The 22,670-nt window shown below is 49.5% G+C and overlaps 1 protein-coding gene across 4 annotated transcripts in view; it reads right to left on the bottom strand.

Annotated features, from left to right (window-relative positions):
• Window positions 1–7,286: 7,286 nt before the first annotated feature.
• The window catches only part of asb13a.2 (ankyrin repeat and SOCS box containing 13a, tandem duplicate 2), a 37,014-nt gene continuing 21,630 nt past the window's right edge, over window positions 7,287–22,670 (bottom strand). For 3 of the 4 annotated variants that reach the window (XR_015112378.1, XR_015112379.1, XR_015112380.1), the window contains one exon: window positions 7,287–7,962. The gene's annotated coding sequence lies outside the window, so the exon portion shown is untranslated. The remainder of the gene's footprint in view (window positions 7,963–22,670) is intronic. The other variant, XR_015112381.1, reaches the window with a different exon arrangement.

Below are 22,670 nucleotides of genomic sequence, written 5' to 3'. Positions count from 1 at the left end.
TTCAGATTGTCAGCTCGCTGTTTAACTGTGGTGAGCTGTGAAACACACACACACACACACACACACACACACACACACACACACACACACACACACACACACACACACCAGACAAAGCCCAGCGGAAGTCATGCAAGTCAAAGCCAGCGTGCACCCTCGTGGTGTCTCAGCGAGCGTGACATCAGTGACTCTGATTTTTCATTTAATGCTCCTGACCTTTGACCTATAAAATGTGGACCAGCTGGGAATGAGGAAGCGGCTCAAACAACGCGGACCTTCCTCAGGAGTGTTGCTTTGTGCGAGGAAAGCTGAGCAGCGGTTGTGTATAACGCATGTAACACCTGAGTGTGTGACGATGAGTGTGTAGAAGTGACGTAACCGACCAATCACAGCTGTCGGCATCACTGAGAAGGTCGAACATTGTGAGGTTAAAAAAGGGAACTTAGAGAGAGTTCCCTGCTTTGGGAAGTTCTGTCTTTCCCAGGTTGTCCCTCACAGGGAGCTGTCAGGGCGGTGCGCCGCCTGACCGACACACACACAGCAGGTTCAGGTCACACGGGTGTTCTGCAGCTCAGCAGCAAGGCAGTGAGGCAGCGTTGCAATGGTGTGTGAGAAAGCACGCTACTCTACAGCCAGAAGACGTTAGCACCTGCGTGTGTCTAGCATGATATTCAGATTAAGTATGAAAATTCTATAAAAAAAAACCCAAACAACTCAAACAACATACAAGCAACTCAATGGAAGTATTATTCTTTTTTATAATAAACCAGTAGTAGTTACTAGTAGTTCTTGTCATGTCGCTTTATTTCCCTATCATCAAATCTCTGACATTGTATTGCTGTCTGTTGCCAGCTAGAAAAACACTTTGACTCCAACAATCGACGCACGCTGACAGTTTAAAGTCCACTGCAGGAAGGAAGGAGTTTCCTGCAGTTTGAAGAATTATTAAGAGGCGAAGAGCGAAAGTTTCTCATCTTGAGCTCCGCTGAAGGTCTCTTGTTCAGCCAAGACAGCGAGCCTGCTGCAACAGCTGCTGGATGAATCACTCTTCCCTCGCTCCTTCTCTGCCTCAGACAAAACAAGGCAGCACAGGAAGTCTTGATTAAAGCACTTCCTGTCTGACTGGCCCTAAGGATCAAGGAGATCTGCAGCAGCTTGGGGATTATTTTACCCCTGTTGCTCTACAAGGAGTTCGCCTCATCGACCCCCAGCGAAGCCTGCTGCTGCAGAGAAGCAGCCTGATAATCAGAGAACAGTGTGTGTGTGTGTGTGTGTGTGTGTGTGTGTTTGTGTTTAAGGGAGAGGAGGCCTTTTCTTTGGACTAGACTTGTTTTTCCTACTAAGAAACTGAATATGCAGCCCTCCAGTAGGCCAGCGTGAGGGAGCAGAGCCAAACTCCTGAACAGGAACCTCGCACTACTGGGAGGTGGGGACACGTTCCCTGCTCATTAACACTCTAGAACATATATTTTATGGTGTCTACAGTTTAAGAAATGCAAACGAGTTTATTGATGTTCCTCACGAGAGTTTTGTTTGAATGTAAAATCTATGCTGCACTTTCCTATAAACTTATGTAACTGTTGTGTAACAGCCCAGTTTATGTCCTCTGACGGGTTTAATTAAACTTTATGAAGGAGTGCTCTGTCACACGTCTGGCTGTCTGGCTTTGCCCCCCCGACACACACGCACACACACACACACACACACACACGCACACACACACACACACACACACACACACTCTCTCTCTGAGTCAGCTGAGGAGTATTGGGTCGATTCTTTGGCAGTCTGCAGCAGCAGGAAGTTGCGTCGGGCCGTGATGCTCCAGCCAGCCGCAGCGACAGACTCTCCTGTCTGGTTCTGCTGATGAGGGAGCGAACGCAGCGCCTGCCGTGCTGATGTGCGTCTGCCTTCCAGTCCGAGATCCAATCAAAGCCGTGAAGCATTCATGCTAAACACAACACAGCGGCGTCCAGGTTAGCCTGCTAGCTGCAGCCTCCATGCTAATTACGTCCTGATCATTGCAGAAGTGTGAGTACAAAAACAACACCATTAAAGTCTCTCACACCAGCCAGAGAGGGAGACTTACATAAAGGTTCCGCAGACGTTTATGTAACTTCTGTCTTCATCCCGTCTCTAATCAGATTCAGGATTCGCTGTTTCAGTTCATTTCCACGCTTTTCAGGAGGCTCAACTTGTTGGGGTCGTAGTTCTGCTGGGACCCAGGGGACCCTGCTGATCGTCCCTCCACCACAGGCACGTCTGCGTTTACATGCATGTTACAGACGTGAAGCAGGCGCTCTCCTGCAGCGTCTCCGCTCGCCCCGGAGCTCAGGCACCAGCGAGAGCAAACGCCAAACTCAATATTGATGTTGCTTGAGGTTGAGAGCAAAAACTCTCCGAGACCAACCGAGTCTGTGCGTTCCATGTCGTCATACTGGTGTTATTAACTGGTTTTCGCTGCCCGAGCAGTGGCTGTGGTTCGGTGATTAGAGCTTTCAGTTCTTTGCCCGCGCTGACATCAGACCGCCGGGCTGCCAGCTTGAGCCGCTGTTTTGCTCGCTTGTATGTGGATGCAGGCAGTGGAAACACACGCACTCAGAGACTCACTCTTATTCTGACCAGAAGCAGAATTTTGGACGTATTTGTGGATTGTTTAGTCCTCAGTAATCAAATGTGTTTGCGTGCTTTAGCATCTCCTGTGTTTCTGTATGTTGGAGGACTTTAAAGCTGAATCATAAATGAATCATAAATCCATACAAACCAACATCGCCTGCATTCAAGTCCTCACCAGCTGAGTTCACACGATGCTCATTAACCTCTGCATTTCACACGAGATGGCGTTCCTGTGCTGGAGTCTCACTGAGCACGCTCTGTCAGCAGACGCTTCCAGGATGCTAACTTGAGTGTGCAACTGTTCCAAAGCTCGGAGGTCGATCGAACTGTGGCAGTGTTTAGTCATTTATACAGCAGAAACGAGGCGTAGCTCTGATGTCATGTTCCACCCAGTGGCGTTCAGGTTAGCAGGAGTGAATGAATCGGGACTCCCGTGTTGGGGGGTTGGCGTAAGACAAACTGACCAATGTGGTCGAAGCAGCGTTGACGCGCTGTAACCCTGAAGAGAAGCAGAGGACCTGAACGTCAGAGTGGAACCATCCAGGTCAAGTGAGCTGAACAGAGGAGAGACGTGTGCCCCCCCCCCCCCCCCCCCCCGAGATGTTTGGTGATACCTGTCGCACCACTGCTGCTAACTGTTCACCCAGCCGAGGTGCTGCGGACTCACCCCCCGAGCCCCACCCACACCTCCCAGAACCGTCCCTAAGCTGTCATGTGACGTCAGTTCAGAGACAAGAAGTGTTTCGGTTGGGTTAGAGGACGGCGCTGGTTCAACTGAGCTCTGTGGTTGAGGTGTGAATCACACTCGCTGCGTCCTTCATGTTAAGCAACCTTTGTTGTCATGGTTACAACAACAACAACAGATTTTGGCCTCAGGAAAACAAGGGATGACTACACTTCTCCATCGCTGATATCAGTAGAACAAACCCCAGGATTTCCTAACACTGACAAACGAGTCAAACTGGACAAACTCCAGATTCATGAGAGGAAACGGCGCTGGATCCTTCATTTCCCATCATGCAACAGATCTGACATCCATGAGCTCAGTATCTCTAAAATTCTGACTATTGGTTGTTTTATTCTTGTCACGGTTCATCTGATGAACAGCTTTCAAACTGGGTCAGATGATCACGGCACCGAGCCAGGAACATGGAGTTTTATTGCAGGCTGACAGTCGGCCGTCTTCGTACCAGCAGCTGATTGGCTGACGCCAACGTTCCATAGCAGCTCAGAACCTGCTGGGGTCGCTCATCGGCTCTGCTGCTGCTCCTTCTGCCTGCCTCATGTTGAGCTCTGCTCCGGTGACTCTGCGATTGAGCTTCTATTTTATTTTCATTTAAGTTGACTTATTCTGAAAAGCTGCACAAATCAGAGTTTTGAAGCCCGAGGCGTCGCGCTGCCAGGACGTCAAGGTCAAGCTGCCTGTGACCTCACCTCCTATCAGCTGACCATCAGCTGGTGACCCCTGGATCACTGTGTGTGTGTGTGTGTGTGTGTGTGTGTGTGTGTGTGTACCGCAGAACAGAACCACACTGCTGAACTAAACTTACTTAAATGAAAGTGGAATTGATGAAACGCAAAAATTCACACACTGGTCCGATAGCATGAAACCATGAAGTGATGATATTTCTTATTATTTTACATCCAAAAGGTCAAACCTCTTAATGACATCACGATGTTCTGCAAAAACACTATTTAATCCATCCTTGAGGGAATAATGACGGGCTTCCTTTTGCCAGAAAAACACACTTAAATCCTTCTCTTAAATCCCTGCGGGACAAACGGATGTAAACTGCTGCTGAGCGGTCGGCGGAGGCCTTCAACCACAAGGTGGTTAATTTAGTTTGTATGAAAAATGAAGCAAAAAACTGTGTGGACTGTGAACTGGGTCAGAAACTGAGGACATGATGAGGGAGTGGAAAGGTCGCAGTGAAAACTGACACTGCAATAAGAGGACATTAATAACAGCTAGCAGTTAGCTCATCATTGGTCATGCTTAGTTAGCTAGTCAACAGTGACTAGTAATCATCGACTGGTGGTTACAGCAGAGATGGATGGAAAAATGTGGGGGGGGGGTTGATGAAAAAAGGAAATACGCAAATGGAAACAAACTTTTTCAGGGAAGATTTGGTTTCATCCGTGGTGACGCAGTCAGAATCTGTAAAAACAAAATGTTGTTGAGGCAAACTCAGGCGAACTCGGTGGACGTGTGGAGGCTCCCAGATTTTCCAAATTCTCACATTTTCACTGCAAAAAGGTTGGAAAATGTTGAATTTTTCATTGATGTGGGAGGCGCCGTCCTCCAGAAGAGACGCAAAATCAAAAATCACAACTTTCACCCCCAAAAAATCCCCCAAACTTTGTTGCAATTTTCAAGAAAGCTCCCAGCAAAATAAAGCAGGAAGCCTGTGGGGAAGCTGAGCTCAGCACAGTGGGACACAGCCGGTGTTGGGGGGGGGGGGGGGGCAACACCACGGCTCCTCTTCTGTCCTCTCTGTGCACTCAAATGAGTGTTACTGCATTATTTTAGGAATCATTCTCTCAGCCCAGCAGCAGAAACACACCTCCTCTAAACCAGAGCTAACACACACACACACACACACACACACACACACACATGCTCATTTTAGCATCACTAATAGCGGCCCTGTTTTAAAAAGCAGGTGACATCACACTGAAAAATCCTCCTGTTCATGTGGAGTGTTTTTAGAGCGGGACAGGACGATGCGCTCAACGCCGGCGCAGCAACGTACCTGTGAGTTCACGGTTTATAAATGGACAGGCTGTTCTCCTGTCGCCGGGCAGGATGTTGTCTCGTATCCTACGCCGCCATCGTTCCGCTGTCTGCCACTTTACAAAGAACCCACTGCTGCTTTTGTTCTAGCAAATATCCCTCAGCAGTCGCTGCAGGTACCATCAGTCCCCTTCACCTTTGGCTGCAGATAAAAGTACAATAGGTACAGTCTGCAAGGACATGAGGGTGAGACGTAACCATGGTGATCGTCTGTACGACAACAACAACCCACACAGGGTGGCTGAGCGACGGGGAGCACAGCAGAGATCCAGAGAAGCAGCTGAGTGAAACTGAGATGACATCATGTTTGCTCCAGCGCAACACGAGCGATCTCGCCAGATAACACGCAACATCGCCTGCTTTCACGCTGCGGTTGTTTGTCATAGCAAGAACTCCACAAAGACGGCGAGAAAACCCGTCACAGACGAGTGAAACCCAGTGTTCACCACCGCTCCACCTCATTTACTGACAAACAGTATCAATCACATGACCTCTGCAACCCAGATGATGTCACCAAGGTCATTCCACCTGGAGATTACAAATGTATGAGGGACGTTAGAGCGAGACACCAGCAAGGACAGGTTTAATGAAAGAATCCCTGAAGTTGCATTGTGGGAAATGTAGGATCCAGGATTACAGGCTAAAGTCGGGATCTTTGGTCTGCCATGAGTTTAATCTCTCCCCCAGGTGTCTGTGTGCAGTGTGGGCGTGGCTAACTGCTTCTTCTGCACACCTGTGGGCCATCTTCATGACAGCGACTTCTCCACCTCATTGTCTAGTTTACCAAAGCAGTACTACATGCAGTACTCCTCCTGCGCTCTCCGTCCACCTCCCTGGTGTCTCCCTCCTTCACTCGCTCTGCCGGCTGCTATAAATCCCCCTCTAAATGCTCCAACCTCCGTCTGCGACTGCTCCCATCATCCACCGCAGCCTTAACAAGCCTCGCCTCCCTATAAAAGGACGTTACACCGCCGTGGCGTCCCTTTAGCAGGCCTGTAAAGTCAGAATGAAATGGATTCTACGACAATAAGGAATGCTTTAATGAGCACTCTATTCCATTGAGCTTCTCTCTCTTAAACTAGAGATGAGAAAGAACATTTTCAGCTCTTATCAGAGATCCTTACCATTCTACTCAAGTATCTTTAGTGTGTACTTGTACCTTTGGAGGGCAGAGTGGCTCAGGGGTGGTTGTCAACCGCCGCACAGCCAGTCTTCACCACCTCATCAGAGACTCCCTGATGAAGGCTCGACTGGCGAAACGCATCCGAGTTTTTAAAGGTGTAAATGTGACCAAGCCCTGCAGCAAAGGCTTTTAGCTTTTGCTAAACGAGAGAGCCTCGGAGTTCTTCTTGCTGTTTCAATAGAAACACGACCTGAGATAAACTAGTCCCCCAATTAAAGCTTACCAGATCTAGAAGTGGATAACCAGTAAACCAGCATCGTGCCCAGGATGTTTACAGTATTTGCCTCACAAAGTAAAACTTGAGGTGTCAACTTACCCTCAGTTTACTTCCTTTAAATTCACTTGAACAATTGTGAAGTGGCACAATTCATCCCCTATAAGTACTGACTGAAGTACACGAAGTATTATCACAAATGTATTTTTCCCAAGGCAGTTTCAAGTGTTTCAGGAGAATTCAATCTTGAAGTAAAGATCAAATATATTTTATCACATTTTTCAACACGAAGAAAAGAAAAAGACCAAGGGTGAACATTTAAAAAGATCTGATGGAACGATACAAGTTACGACTGTTGTTTGTGTGTCTGGTGAAATAAATTAAAAATATTAACCTCTAAATTTACAAAGAGGCAGAAAATTAGACAACAAATAAAAGTGAAATGTGGAAAAACTCTTATTGGAATTTATTCAGTTTAAAGTTAGACAGTTTGACAAAATAGAACATTTCAGGTTTACAGAAAAACTCCAAGTGTGTGTACACAGTAGTATTAATACACGCTGACAGCATCACCTGAGCTAACAGGGCCGTCCCGGACCGTGTGGCGACCAGATGTATCAGAGATGCTCCTCGGCTGTCTAGCAAGAATTTCAGGCCTGGTATCCGTCAGCGTTGCGGGCCCAGCAGGTCCCGGCCAGGGGGATCTGCTGCTGCTTCCTCCCATCAGTCCGCTGCTTTTGAAGCCTCAATTACAGACTCTTCCTCTCCTCTCAGCTTATCTCCTCAGCTGTCGTGTGGTGCTGGATTGGAACGCCAGAGCTCTCAGGCTCAGATGTTTACCAGGTTGGGTTACCTGGAGACTGAAATGTGTCTGTTAGTCTGCTGTTGTCTCATTTGTCTCAGCCTTCAAACGGCGATTATCCATTACAGGACGCTATGGTGACAGTGAAGGACCTGATGTAGATGAAGGTGGGGGGTCGCGGCGGCCTTTGATGTGGGATCCCCTGCTGGGTTTGGGTCTGCAGGCAGCCGGAGGAGGGAGCAGCGTGCAGCTGTTGTTGTCATCAGGAGGTTTGCTGGACCGCAGCTCTGGTCTGCAGAGACACAGTGTACCTTCCTCTTCGTTCACATGTGAGCTGCTGTTTTCACTGTAACCTGATGAAGACAGCATTCCCATCATTCCAGAACATCTCCAACGCCACCTGATTATTATGGTAACAAAGCTGGAATACTCATCAGTCGGTTCAACCACCAGTATTTACATAATGTAACATGGAATGTTTCAGCCAAGCCCTGAAATGTTCCCTTGTCTCATAATTAAACCATGAGATTTGTGGTAGACAGTAAATACGGAACCAGGTTTGAAATACCAGCTTAACTAAGCTAAAATTAGCACTTAACGACGTCAGATGTGGCAAAACTACACACATTTTTTACTTAAATAGACCCACAGATTCACATAGAAAAGCACAAAGTAGAAGCGTTGAACTTCTGAGCTCAAGTTAAGGTGAACTGGCACAGTTGTCCTTGACGGACACATTAAAGGATAGAATCCAACATTAAAAAGCTGACCCTCTGTGTGAAATTCTTGGCTTTCTAAATCTTTCATGGCTGCTAGCAGCCAGCTAGCACGTATCTTAGCATTATCACGCTACGCCGTGTAGCGTGAACACAAGTCACAGCAGCAGTTTTTCTGGTTCGGCAGCGCAGACAATATCCATGTTTGTGGGGTTTGGGCATGACCTCAACCACCAATTTTAGCTGCGCTTTAAAACCCTGTGTAACCTGTGTTGAGTCGGCACGTTAGCAAGGAGGCTAAAAGTGGGCGCCTACATATTCATGCTAATTTTGGTGTGAAATAGTATAAACATTCCACGCTTTAAAATAGTTCTGAGTCAATATTACACATTAAACGAGCAAAATAATGAGTTCCATTAATCATCACAAAATGAACGGTTTTCAAAGTGTTTCCTCTTCCTTTAAACATCATCGGGGTTACGTTTCGGCAGGGCCAACTGATCTGACTCGCTAACAGAGCCGACAAAAGAATTCACTTTGGACTGAAGCCGTGTGCTTGTTGACACGTATCCGGGCCAGAGGAGGACGAGTGTTTGGAACTAGAGTTACACTCTCATGTTTGGCTGTGTTGTGTGTTAACCTGTCGACTCCTTCAGGTCCACCTGAAGAGATGTGGTTGTCACCTGGCAACATGTGACTTGTGCAGATACTGTGTGTGACTTTGCCTTTTTTTCTCATGAGAAAACTGATAGTAAATGACGCACACACACTCTTCTAATCCTGAATCTGTCCCGTCCCACAGTGGGATGGATGATGTCATTCACCTGTGGTGCATTAGGTTGACAAAGCCTCTTTTGTGCCTGTGCAAACACACACACACCAGATTTTCTTCCTGCGTGTGGCTCACGTGAGCAGGCTGAATTGAACGCACATGTGGGAAACATTTATCATCGCTGGCCATCTCATTCATCACGTCTGTAGAACAGTGAGAGCTGCTGTGTTGTCACTAAGTCGCCTGTCACTTTGTTAGTCGAGTTCATGATAGGAATCTAGTCGGGTCCCAAGGAGGCCTTCAGGTCCAACGCCGGCCCTCAGGTCCTCTGTTCAGACATGAGAGGAATTTGAGTTTTTAAATAAGACATCCGTCTACTTGAAACTGCACGGCCTCCGTCAGTAGAATGTAAACTCTGGACAGACATAGCCAGCAAGAGTACTCAGAGTCTATTTTTGGGTTGAAAACAAGCACACTAACTGACAGTGTGGGTGAGGAACACCGTCACTCCACAGGCTGGTGAGTGTCACAGCTGCAGTGCTGTGCTCGTTTCCAGGGAGGCTACTTGAGCAGCTCCATCCAGACTGATGCTTGGTAACGGACGGGCCGGCAGCAGCAGGAGCAGGCGCTCTGTTGCTGTGTCAGATGAGTGTTGGAGTCTCATCAGCTGCTGCTCTCTCAGTCACACTGAGTTCCATCCATCCATCCATCCATCCATCATCCATCCATCCTTCCATCCGTCCATCTTCTCCCTCTTCTCCTGTCCAGGGTGGTGGGGGTGGAGCCTATCCCAGCAGCCTTCCCCCTGGACAGGTCACCAGTCCATGGCAGGGCCAACACATAGAGACAGACAACCATTGGCTCTCCCAGCCACGCCTACGGTCAATTTAGAGTCTGGATTAACCTGGTCCCTCTTGATGTCTTTGGACTGTGGAGGAAGCTGGAGTACCAGAGAGAACCCAGCAGGAACAGGGAGAACATGGAGACTCACACAGAAAGACCCCGTGCTGCAGCCGGGGCTCCACCCACAACCTTCTTGCTGGGGGCCACAGGGAGGACCACTGCTCCACCCACAACCTTCTTGCTGGGGGCCACAGGGAGGACCACTGCTCCACCCACAACCTTCTTGCTGGGGGCCACAGTGCTGCCCCACATTGAGCTCCATTTCCTTATTTGCAGAACTTCTAGTGTGCTTGTCTTTGGACCTTGACGTGCAGTATTCTGTCAGACGGTGCGTAACGGCGCCCTCGACCACACGACAGCAATAACAGCCATCGCCAGAGTATCTTGTCAACAGCGTGGAAACATGGTTGCACAATTTTACACTACATTAACGTGTGCCTCTATCTTTTACTCTCACACACACACACACACACACACACACACACACACACACACCTCGCTCACTCAAACAAATGCACCAGAGCACCAGCTGATAAAGCTAAAGTGACTATGAAAGTCCTCCTCCACAGACAAAGATGTGGGTGTCCTGCTGCAGACACTAGGGTGTGACCTCGCTGGCTGACCTCCTGCTCCACTGCTCTCAGTCCTCCTCCTCCTCCTCAGCGTCACTCACATGCGAGGCAGCTGGAGAGTATGAGCTCATATAAACTGCAGCTCTCGCTCACTCAGTGTATTGAGCTCACTTGGAGACTAATGGGTGCTAACACAAACACTGATAGGGAAAGATGCACTCTTGCCTGGGACGATCTCAGAGCTCTTCCAGGGAATCAGACGGGGGTCTGATGGCTGACGACGGCGTGTTCGGGTCAACGAGCTCTCCTGTTGCTACTGAGGAACAAAGTTGACCTCTCGAGGACTCAGTACTGAGCTTCACGATAGTCCTATAATCTGATCTCAGGCCCACAGGCACGCTGGTAGAGAGGTGGACCACCTGGTGTGCAGACAAACGTCAGAGTGTTTCATTTTGTCGCTTCTTACCCTCTGAACATTGAGGTTTTTAAAGTGTTGTGCAGCTGCTGGCTGCTGATGGTGCTGCCTCACCTCCGGCAGCGGGACCAGCCTCTGCATGGATGACTATCGATCACTGCACTGAGGGCAGCAGGCTGGAATGTTTGGCTGATCGAAGCGATTCATTCTTCTGCTTGTGGCTTTTATTTTGGAGGTCCGTACATTTTAACCTACTTTAGTGAAGATCAACAACCTTGAGGTCGATTAAATCATCTGGAAGAATCCAGGTCGCGATTTATCATCATAAGACATCTGGTGCACTATTTAGTTTATTAAGAAACATCTTGGTTATTCTCGCCGCCACCTCACCCTCCCCAGCTGTGCCCTCCTTGAGAGAATGAGATTTTCATGAAGCCTCACAGACCCCGAGTACTGTGATGCGCTGGAGACCTGGAGGCCGCAAAGCATCAACACAAGGATGATCAGACAGGAGAAAATGATCGACTGAGTCAGTTTGATCCGTTCAGACTGCCCAACAGCAGTCAGACTTCCCCGCTCTACTCCAGCCTGGTGAAGTATTCCGTTATTAAGGCTGGGGAAAAGTTCAAAATGCCCCTTAACTTCTCAAAAAGCATGGAGATCCTTGGCTGTGGCCCTGAAACGGCGGTCCAGCAGTGCACTGAGTGTCAGAAGTCTTGGACGGCCATCTAACGGCGCCTGCTGCTCCGACCATGTCACCTAACCAGCCCTGGAAGGGGAGGCCTTGTCATCCAGCTGGGACCACGACCACGTGAAGAAGGACATGTGGGAAGGAAGTCGAGGTGGAATTAGCAACCTAGCAGCTAGCTGACGCATTAATGTCTGTGCTTGTTTGTGACGCAATCGTTGTTTTCATTCACACGTCAAAATTCCTGTTGTTCCCAAGTTTCTTAGATCCACGTCAGTCTTGCTTGCACTAAACTTTGGAGATTGTGGAACCCTCACAGGCGGTGGGAGGCTCAGAGGGGCGCGTGCAGGGGGGAGCGCACTGGTGTTTGCTCCAGCTCCCGCCCACGAGTCTGACACTCTCATGAGGAGCTACCCAAAAGACCACTGACCTCAGATGCATCTGGGCAGCAGGCCAGAACACCGTCCAGAACAAGACAGGTTTGAGAAACGCTGCGTTCACGTGAACTACGGCCCCGCATGTGTTTCTCCTCGACCTGAGCGGCAGTCAATCACTGGAGGTGTGGCCACATGTAGAGACCCGTGCTGCAGTTGGGTGTCGCTGTAAAGTCAAAGTGCTCTCAAACAAGTGTGATGTAATTCATGGCTCACGATGTACTGTGACAGCGAAAACTGACCCTGTCAGCGTATGAAGACAGAAAATGTCTGCTTCAAGACCTCTGTGACTGCACGTCAGCCGTCACTCGTGTCTGACAAGCCGCTCTTTCTGCTCAGCATGTCCAACGTGCTCATGCGTCTCAGGTGTTTGAGGAAAAGTTTGATGTTGCACATACAGCAGCAGGCCTCTGCTGTGGTAAGTCCAGTCTAAGCATCCCGTTTATTTTCAGGAGCCGAGTTCCCGGCGGCAGTTATTGATAGAGGCCGAGTACATTTGAAGTCCTCTTATGAAGCTGCATTCCAAACTAATCCCGGGAAGATCTGGGCCCCGCTGACGCAGCCCAGCAGGCAGAGAACACAGGAGCTGAGAGAAGGGGCCATTCACTCGCCGCAGGTTTATACACACCAGGATGTTGATGTCAGGTGAGGAACACGCAACCAGCAGCTTCTCGGGAGCGAACTCCTTGTTTTTGCCATGAAGGCTTCGGATTATCCTGCAGACCCGTGATGAGTTTGTTTAAACTCGCGGTCCTGTGCTGACTCGCAATCATGAGACTGTGAAAGCTGCTCAGGCGCCATCTAGTGGCCGTTGTAATTATGACAGAGGGTCGGGGCCAAAACCCGAATTAACGAGACGTTGACCAGAACTTTGGCACATCATGACCTGCCTTGTCCAGGAAACAGCACGTCAGGTGTCCGACGAATTAAATGCGGCTGTTCAGAATCCCCTCAGTTTAAATGAGCGCTGGATGGAACAGAGTGAAACAAAAGAGGTCCTGCTCATGCAGGTTATTATTCCTACCTGTGAACAGCGAATCTTGAGTGTCATAGCAGCACTGGATAAAAGCTCGCGTTCCTGTGGTCTTGCTCCCCTAGAGGTCAGTGAAGGAACTGCATGTGGTCATTTATAGACAGCAAGTTTGTTCCTATAATCATCAGTTTGTAATTTGCTGTAAAGATGGATGATGTATTGGTACATTTTGTAAGAAAATCTCAGACTTGATGAAACAAAGCAGTGAGCTTAACGAGACCTCGGACTTGATATCATCGCATGTTCGCATCAGCAGAGTTGTGATGTGATGTTTCTGTCAATGGTCCCAAATTCAGGGTTAAAAATCCAGTCAGCTTTAGGTGGAGGGAAATTATGGCGACGCGAACTTCCTGTTGGACTAAACTCCCCGCCCTGCAGCAGACTTTCCTCTCCTCACGACCATCCACAGATGACTGCTAATGAACAGATAGCAATCAAAGCTGGAATCACTCGACAAATTGCTCTGAGTGTTTTTGTTCAAGGCCAAGAGTTTAGAGAAGCTTTATTTCAGTGAAAGAAGCCGCCCTAATGGCTCAGACACAGGATCCCTGCTTTTATCTGTTCTGGCTCATTCTTTCCATCTCCGCGCGGCCCGGCGGTGATCCTGCTGCTGGCTGCCGTGTTGACACAGCACAGCCTGCCTTTGATTTTCTGTCAAAGTGGGTCAAAAGACAACACACAGATGGGGATGAGGGGAAGGGGTGAGGGGAGGGAGTGCAGGATCTGGAGGATTGCTGAGAGAGATAGAGACTCACCCCCCACCCCCCACCCTCACTTCTTGTCATGGGGGTACGTAGTCAAACATGAAGCCACCCAAGCAGCAGGGTCCACCTTGATCCATCTACAAACACGGCTGTAAACAAAGCCGGGGGAGTGAACTCTTTCAAAGCCTGTAATACAAGAAGCTGACATGGAGACTTTGTAAACTGCAAATGAGGCTTTCTATCCTGGCCCCCAGTGACCCGGGGCGCATCCTGGGACACTCCTGAGTCCGGTGCCCAGCCAACTGGGCCATAGAAGTCCCTTTTTCGGAACCTCAGATACGACATGGCTCAGTTCAGGCACAAAACCATGTGGTCAGGGTCAGGGAACCAGTGTTTGGGTCAGGGAACCAGTGCTCAGGTCAAGGAACCAGTGTTTGGGTCAGGGAACCAGTGTTCAGGTCAAGGAACCAGTGTTTGGGTCAGGGAACCAGTGCTCAAGTCAAGGAACCAGTGTTTGGGTCAGGGAACCAGTGTTCAGGTCAAGGAACCAGTGTTTGGGTCAGGGAACCAGTGCTCAGGTCAAGGAACCAGTGTTTGGGTCAGGGAACCAGTGTTTAGGTCAAGGAACCAGTGCTCAAGTCAGGGAACCAGTGTTTGGGTCAGGGAACCAGTGCTCAAGTCAAGGAACCAGTGTTTGGGTCAGGGAACCAGTGCTCAGGTCAGGGAACCAGTGTTTGGGTCAGGGAACCAGTGCTCAGGTCAGGGAACCAGTGTTTGGGTCAGGGAACCAGGAGATTTCCTGAAGAGGTGTTGGTTTAGTGGTGAAGAGGTGAACACGAGAAGAAATACTGCTGGTTAGTGAGTTAGCATGAGCGTGGAAGAAGAATAAATGAGTAGTCGATGAATTTTAGGTGGAGGAACAGTTGGAGAGGAGGAGGCGGAGCCTGGCGGCAGCTTGGGACCATGAGGGAAGGAGAGAGGAGGCGGGAAAAGGAAGACAAGACAGGAACGACAAACATCTTCATTGCAAAGCTGAGAATTCTGATTCCATGGTCGATGATCCCATGCAGAGACGCTCACACACTCCTGCTAAACTAGGTTCCATCCGGCTGCTTCTCCATACACTGAGTCCATGTTCTATGCAGCTGGAACAAACTGCAAGTCACTGAGGTTCCGCCGGTGAGAGCGCTGACACATGAGAAGTGTGCCAGATTGAAAGTAGCGCAGAGCTTCAGGAAAAGCTCTCTCAGCGTTTTTCACTAAGCCTCGCTAAAAACCTCGCTGGCTCGGGCACCTATAGAGCCGCTGGATAACCTTTACACTCACCCCAACACACACACACACACACACACACACACACACACACTGTCAGAGATGAGGAAGCCTTTGATGGTAGTTTTTGGAACAAGGGAAAGTCTATTTTTGAAAGGCATTCGCCACAGGACTCAATTAGCGCTCCATCTAAAGGTCGAAGCGTGAGCTCCATGTGTGCTTCCTGAGGAAGAGTCCCGGTTGGGTGACGGTGCCCAGCAGGACCCGGGCCTCCTGACCCACTTCTCTCACCGGTCCATACGTTTGACGTGCTCTGCTGTCCAAGAGGGTTTGACTGCAACAAAACTGTTGCTCTACTGGCAGTCGAACCATAATTCCTGGGTCTTGCGCTCCTCTCTCACTCCTTCACTCCCTCCTGTTTGTACGTCAACGCCAGGAGATCCTGAGCTGAAGAGAAAATGGAGGCCAAATATGTGCAGGACAGATGTGAGTGTTGCTTCCCATTCTGGGATCAACGCTCGTATCAGCGCACTGCTACTAAGTCGTACATAGCGTCTTTATCTGAAACACATTTAGCGTACGATCTTGAGCTGGTCAACATTGGCCATCAAATGCACTCACGAAATACACACTATTTACACTAACAGCACTCATACAATTAGAATGAACTACATGTGATTCATGAACCTTCCAAACACCCCATTAGGGCTCACCGCCATGGTAACGGTGCCCAGGAACCAGGACCCGTTAGAGGAACTGCCTTTGGTTTGACTGCAGGAACCAGAGTCTAAATTTAGTTCTGGAGACATTACTTTGCCCTAAAAGTCCTGCCTGACAAGGACTGGTTCAGTATTAGCCAGTGTTTACTGGGAATATATCAAGGAGCCCAATGAGACGAAAACCGTGGATGACATTCAGGCCTCAGCGGCTCTTCGTCCAGCAGGAAGTAGGAGCAGCAGCGAGAACTGAGATTTCTCCGAGCTCAGCAGATTTATTTGCCTAATCCAGACAACAATGGGCTGAAGGAGCAGCTTCAGTTCCAGTGAACCGTCTTAGCGCCAGAACGGTGCAGGGCCGCTCATTGGACTTGCATGCAGATTTGGAGGATCTCGCTCAGTACCAGCCGAGCGGAGAGTTCTGGACGAGGACCTGCAGAGACCGGGGCGTCAAAACGTATCAGGGCTGATTACACTGACCAAGCTGTTGGTGTCTGTGCATCCATCCAGCAGCCGTGGCATGTTTACACTCTCACACCCGCATCACTGCAGGAGTGTGTTGCTCTCCTGTCTGTGCTGAGTCGTTCCAGATCCTCACACTTGCTCTTGTTTTGCTCTCCCTCCCGCCTTCCCTCTCTCTCTCTCCCGCCTTCCCTCTCTCTCTCTCTCCCTCCCTCCCTCTCTCTCTCCCTCCCTCTCTCTCTCCCTCCCTCTCTCTCCCTCCCTCCCTCCCTCCCTCCCTCTCTCTCGTTGCCGCCAGTCATGTGTTTGGCAGCTCTAATCTGGGCAACATCATTGTAGTGTGTGTTTTTGTGAGTATATTGGGATCAGGCACGTGCGCTCCTTGCAGCAGGAGTTCAGTTGCCTCCTCTACAGGACACGTTGACCTTTGCCCTCTACACTCTGACCTGCTGACCCCCTTCACATCCACACACACGCCTTTGTTCCCTCACGAGGGGTCACTGATCTCTCATTTGTGGGGCTGTGACTCCATTTAGCCTGCGAGGGTTCATTACAGGTTGTGATCGCACTCTGAACCCTCCCTGCCACCTCGGCGGGGCTCCGTGATTCACCGAGTTCTAATGGAGGGCAATTATCTCTGATTTAGTCTGAACACGAAAGAGCAACACCTGCCGAACAACACCGGAGGACACGGCGAGACTCAGAGAGGTTTATTATCAGCCGTCAGTCAGGGCCAGTAAAGTTGTGGCGTTACTTTTCAAATGTCAGCGGTTCAGTCCCGGCATGATAGTGAGGCCTCTGTCGCCTCAAGTCGACTCCGTCTGCAAACCTTGTTTTTCCCCTTTAAATTATAAACTAGCAGAGATGAAAAACAGCGGGAGGGTTCTCACAACTGCTGCGTGTCAGGGCGGACACTCTGGTTGGCTGACATTTGAATGAACCACCCACCGTTGATTTCTTAAAGGACTTGTTTGATATCATGTCCTCCCTCGTGTGCTGTCCCTTGCGTCTTTGCCACCATCAGGCAGCGTGTTTGGTGGAGCGTTTCAGCAGGGCCTTTGTGTGTGTGAAGGGTGAATATGAAGCAAAGCCCTGAGTGTTGCTACGTAGAAAAGCGCTTGTAAATGCGGCCTCTGTCCCGTTGTCCCGAGTGTTTGGTTTCATTTGTGTTTGTGTGTGGTGAAAGTGGAGGCGTAGACACCTTTGTCTCTGCTGTGAACCGAGGGAACAGGACAGCAAGTCGCTGCTTGCCTGGTGTGTAATGGGAGCGCTGCTCCGCCTCCAGCAGGGCTCCATCCATGCACTCATGATGTCATCAGTGGATCAAATCCTGAGCTCACACACTTGCTGGGACTTTTCACTGTTATTCCACATGAGACTGTGCAAGAACCTGAAAACGCCACTCAGCAGTTGTTGCTCGCAGTGACATCTGTGACTGCTGTTCACAAGTCAGCCGACTCCTCGGACTTGGTAGAAGCTGCAGGTCATCTCGCTAGCTAGCCTCGTCTGCTAGCACCTGCTTTTGTTTGCAAAAGCCTGTTAGCAGGTTAGTTGGATGCTAGCTGAGTGGAGCCCAGTGAGGAAGCCCGACCCGGTTCTGGACCCGAGACAGGATGACCCCGGAGGTTCAAGCTGTACATCGCGTTAGTAAGAAGGGAAAAAAGCATCCCAAATATTCCTGTGTGGAAATGCAACAATCAGAACTCACTGCGTTTCCATTTGTGTTTTTGCACTGGTGAGGAACTGGCAACACTGGTCTGTTTGTTTACATGTACCTTTGTTTCTTTATATATCAACTGTAAGATTATGAGAAGGTGATGAGGTTATAAATCAAACCAGCCTTGTTGCCTCCCCTCAGCTTCATCATCACTTTGGTAATCAGTGTGTCTTTGTGCCAGCTGAGTAATGAGCTGGCAGACAGAAAGCACAGTTTTATCTGATAAGCTGCATTGCCCCATAACATCTCCCTGGATTGCTTCACACTCCGTGCTCCCACTGGAGGCCGTAAACCAGGCCGAGAGCACTGAACCCGTCACGCACGCGCCGCAACCCTGAACTCCTCTCGACATTACCTGGAGGAGCCGTGGGCGACGTCTGAATGTCTGAATCAGTTGGACCAGACAGTGAGCAGACTTTACCCTTCTGTCCCCCAGAACGGTGTCTGATCGAGCCTGTGGGCGAACACAGCAGCTCTTTGTTTGTGGATTCAAGGTGAGCTGCTGATGGGAAGCAGCTCCTCAAAGCCAAGCGCTTGCTGAGGACTGGGAGAGCGACTGCTGCTGCCAATCATGGCCGACTGGCCCCGTCTCCTTGTCCGGCTCTGGCGACGGTGGGAGGTTAGGGTTGAGCTGGTAGGGTCCACGCCGCTGCTCTGACATCACAACAAGCACTTCCAGGGTTTGGCCATCTGATCTGTCCTCGTCTCAATAGTATCTTCATGCATCTAAGATTCTGGGGACGCATTCAAAAGTTCCAGGACCAAGTGGACTGTGAGGGTTTATTACCAAAAGTAAGCACATGGCTTGTGATTCTGCAGGTTTCTCTGAACCACAGTTACCCAGAAACCCCTCTGCAAATGAGAAGATGGGAAACGTCCTTGGAGGAGCCTTTTTAGACTCTGCGACTCTTGTTCCCACGTGTCATTGCCCTTTTTTTCCTTCCGAGCCTCTTTTTGTTGTCAACCATCAGTGCCAAAAGTGTCAAAGAAATGTACGGTCTGGTGACTTTGATTCAAATAAAAGACTTATTATGTGGAAACCCTCCTCTTGGCCGCGTGGAAGCAACAGTAGTCAGAAGACTGCATGAAACCTGAAGCCTGCACTGTGATCCAAACCAGTCTGGTCGTCTTCTTCGCTCGGAACACACGTGGCCGGGCAGAATCAGTCTCCCAAACCTGGATTGGTCGGCTCCTGCGTCCTCTCTCATGAAGAACATTTAATGGATCCGACCTTTTGCCCCTGCAGTTCTCCCTCACTTAGTGTGGCTCTGCATGTGCTCACGCAGCTCTGAACAATGGCTGGGCTCCGACTCCCTCTGGCAGGCCGCGGAGCCGTAATCATGGGATTCAGAAATCCTGACAGGCATTTTTGGTGTGTGTGTGCGTGTGTGTGTGTGTGTGTGTGTGTGTGTGTAAGCAGACATTTTCCAAGCTGAATGTCTGAACTCTGTTCCCAAATGTTTCTCTAAGTGCTTTTAGAGGTCTGCACGGCTGGCCGTTCCAGCGTGACCACAGAGATGATCGCTCCTGACTGGAATGAACGTGTTTCTCGGCTGGTCTGACAGTAGCCAGTTGCAGGAGCGGACAGCGAGGCCCAGCAGATGCTCGGGTCAGCGGATCCCAGCAGGGGAAGGTAGAGGCCAGCCTGCACGAGCAGATCCACCATAGCTAACATGTTCAGCACTGACTTCCTTCAGGTTGTCAGGATGAGTTGAAGAGCGGCGTGAGGAGAACAAACATCCAGGAGTCAGTCACGCCACATCGAAGCTACGCTCACACGAAAACACCTTCGGTGCATGCGTGTAACAGGAAGTGATGAGGCTGTTTTCGCCCAAGCGGAGCTCAAGTTTTGATGTGGCAGTGACGTGGTTGTTGTGACCTTACAGAGAATAGGAAGACTGAGACGCTTTTGTTCCTCGCAAGTTAAACATTTCCATGCTTCTTGAAATGTTAATGTGGCTGTTAGAACTGCAAAGCTAACGTGATGCTACCTACAAACTCAGCAGACGCGAACTTTACGTCACAACTGAGCTTTGAGCACCTCTGCTTCCAGTGAGAGGATGTCAGTCGCCTCGTTGAGCCTCCTGCTAGCGACGACACCGCGACATCCATGTGACAGACGTGAGCTCTGGCAGTTACTGAGCAACGATCAGTCTCACAGGGTGATTAACGGCTGCACAGTTAATACTTCACCCACGCAGTAGACATGAACTATGATAATGATGTTAAAGAACTTGAAGCGTCCTCATGATGAAAATGTCTCTCTGGTGTCACTTCCTGTCACGATTCTGACTTTCACCACAACAGTTTTGTTCCTGGTTACGTCGTAAGTCAAAGTGAGTTGACGTGGTGGCTCTTCGAACCTCAACCACCCAAACGCTCAGTTCCTACAGATTCGCTCACGGTATCGCCGGCCACGCCGCGCCAGTCAGTGCGTGTTGACACAAGAAGTCACAATTTATTTCCATTCTTGTGTTGTGATTTCTCTCCGTCTCCTGTCTGAGGGAGTATCAGTGTGAGTGTGTGTGTGTGTGTGTATCCTGCTGATCTAAGCTCCTTCTCACACTCCTCACTGTTTTCTTTTTCTCCAACACTCCCTGCATAAACACACTTTGCACTAATAAGCCTGACACAGCCTCATTTAATTGGTCTTTCATTTCCTATGCAGGGAAACCACAGACCGGCACACTCACGTGCACACGCACACACACACACACATTTGTATTTCCATCACTTCCGAGGACGTTCGATTGATTAATGTTAATTTCCTGGAGACTCAGCTAACCACCACTTGCCTCTAACCCTGCTATTTAACATATCTAACCTTAACTTTACCCGTAGTCAACCATCAGGGGTACTTGATTTTTGGAGGTGCACAATGGGACTGTGTCCCACGTCCCCACAACACAAGGAATGCCTGGTACACACACACACACACACACACACACACACACACCCTGGTTCAGGGCTTATTTATTTGGCCTGATTTCTAATGCGTGCAGCAGACAGGTTTAAAGGTCTTGGCAGTCCCACATGTTAAATGACTTACAGCAGCCACGAAAAGATTTGGTTTCCTGCTCCTCAGAGAGCAGCTAATGGAGCCACAGATCTGGAACATCAAACACACACACACACACACACACACACACACACACACACACACACACACACACACGTACATACATGCAGTCCTTGTTCCTTGTACTGTGGTTATGTGCCACACCACAACCACCACTGACAACTTTCTCCTCCCCACCAACTGTTATTTTTTCCAGTTCCATTCCTGTAAAAACCCCACAACCGTCCGTAGTCGTGACCAGAGAACACTCAGAATACTGGACCAAACAACCCATGCAGTACAAGTACACAGCACAGCCACAGATAACTCCAGCTTCGCGTACAGCTTGGTGAGACGGCGTGACTGTCGTCGTCTCACGGAATGAGGACGAATCCATTTATTCACAGAAGCGTCTCCCCCCCACAGCACCAGGTGGCAGTGTGAGCAGAACCTCTTCAGTTCACCGTTGATAGACCCCCACCACAGCAAGGCTGCGCCCGAAATGCCCCACTAAACACTCCCCTCTCAAATGTCTACTTAAGTTTGGCACAGTTTTCAGTAAATCCCAATAGTATGCATCAATTTCGGACGTACTCCTCAGACCGCACATGCCATTTCCTGATTCCTGCTGCCGAGTTGTTACCATGAACCGCATTGGAGAATAACACTGCCTCATTGCATTGTGGGAAATTTCTGCTTGGCTAGCGTCCATCAATCCACACTAAGACATTCCTCCAGAATAAGTACGGATAGCGAGTACTGACTAATGTTTCAGACGCACTAAAAATGTGGAATATCGGACGCAGCGACTGAGTAGCATTTTTCCACATCTGTAAGTAAACACAACAGGCTCCGCCCTCTTCTGTCACCTCACGCCAGGTGGAGCAAACCGCAGTTTACTACCTGTAGTATCTTCATATAGCAGCAGCACCTGTGCGAGACCAAGTGGTGAGGTACAACAGTCGGATCATACAAATGTTTGACGTCATGGCCTCCACACACACACACACACACGCGTGTTCATACATTCAGCTGGAATCCTCCCACGTGTGTTCAACAGGATGTATTTCCCAAAACCTGCTGCAGCAGCAGAGCTTCCCCAGCTTTCACTGGCAGTTGCCAAGGCCAAGTCAAGATAACCCTGATGACATCACCATGACATCATGAAGGTTATTATCTCTGCTGAAGTATCACCCTGTGTTTGGAGGCGTCGTGGTGCAACTCAAGATAAGGAAACTTCTCTCTGCCAGGCTGAGGTGAACTCATTTTCTCTGTCAGAGGTCTTCAGGGGTTGGACGGGTCGGTTCATGAAGACGAGCGATGGCAGAGTGGAACCGAATGGATCAATCACTCATTGGACGAACAACTCCAGGATATTTTTTAATTAACGACCCCATTTTTTTGCCACATTCTAATTTTCATATCTACTGTAGCACTTGCAGGTCCATCGTGATCTAAAGAGCCTTTGTTCCATTCAGGTCTTGGATTCACACGGGTCTGGTTCAGGCACGCGTCAGCAGTGGTGAATCCTCGGAGCCTCGTCTGAGGAAAGACCTCCAGACTTTTCCTCTTAATCTATAAAGTCTTTAGTCATTATTC

The sequence above is a fragment of the Aulostomus chinensis genome, chromosome 4 (assembly GCF_037954235.1).
Source record: "Aulostomus chinensis isolate RoL2024-O1b breed Wild chromosome 4, RoL_Achi_v1.0, whole genome shotgun sequence".
In the NCBI taxonomy this organism is placed as follows: domain Eukaryota; kingdom Metazoa; phylum Chordata; class Actinopteri; order Syngnathiformes; family Aulostomidae; genus Aulostomus; species Aulostomus chinensis.
Note: the sequence above shows the minus strand (reverse complement) of the source record. Positions and strands in the feature narration are given on the sequence as shown.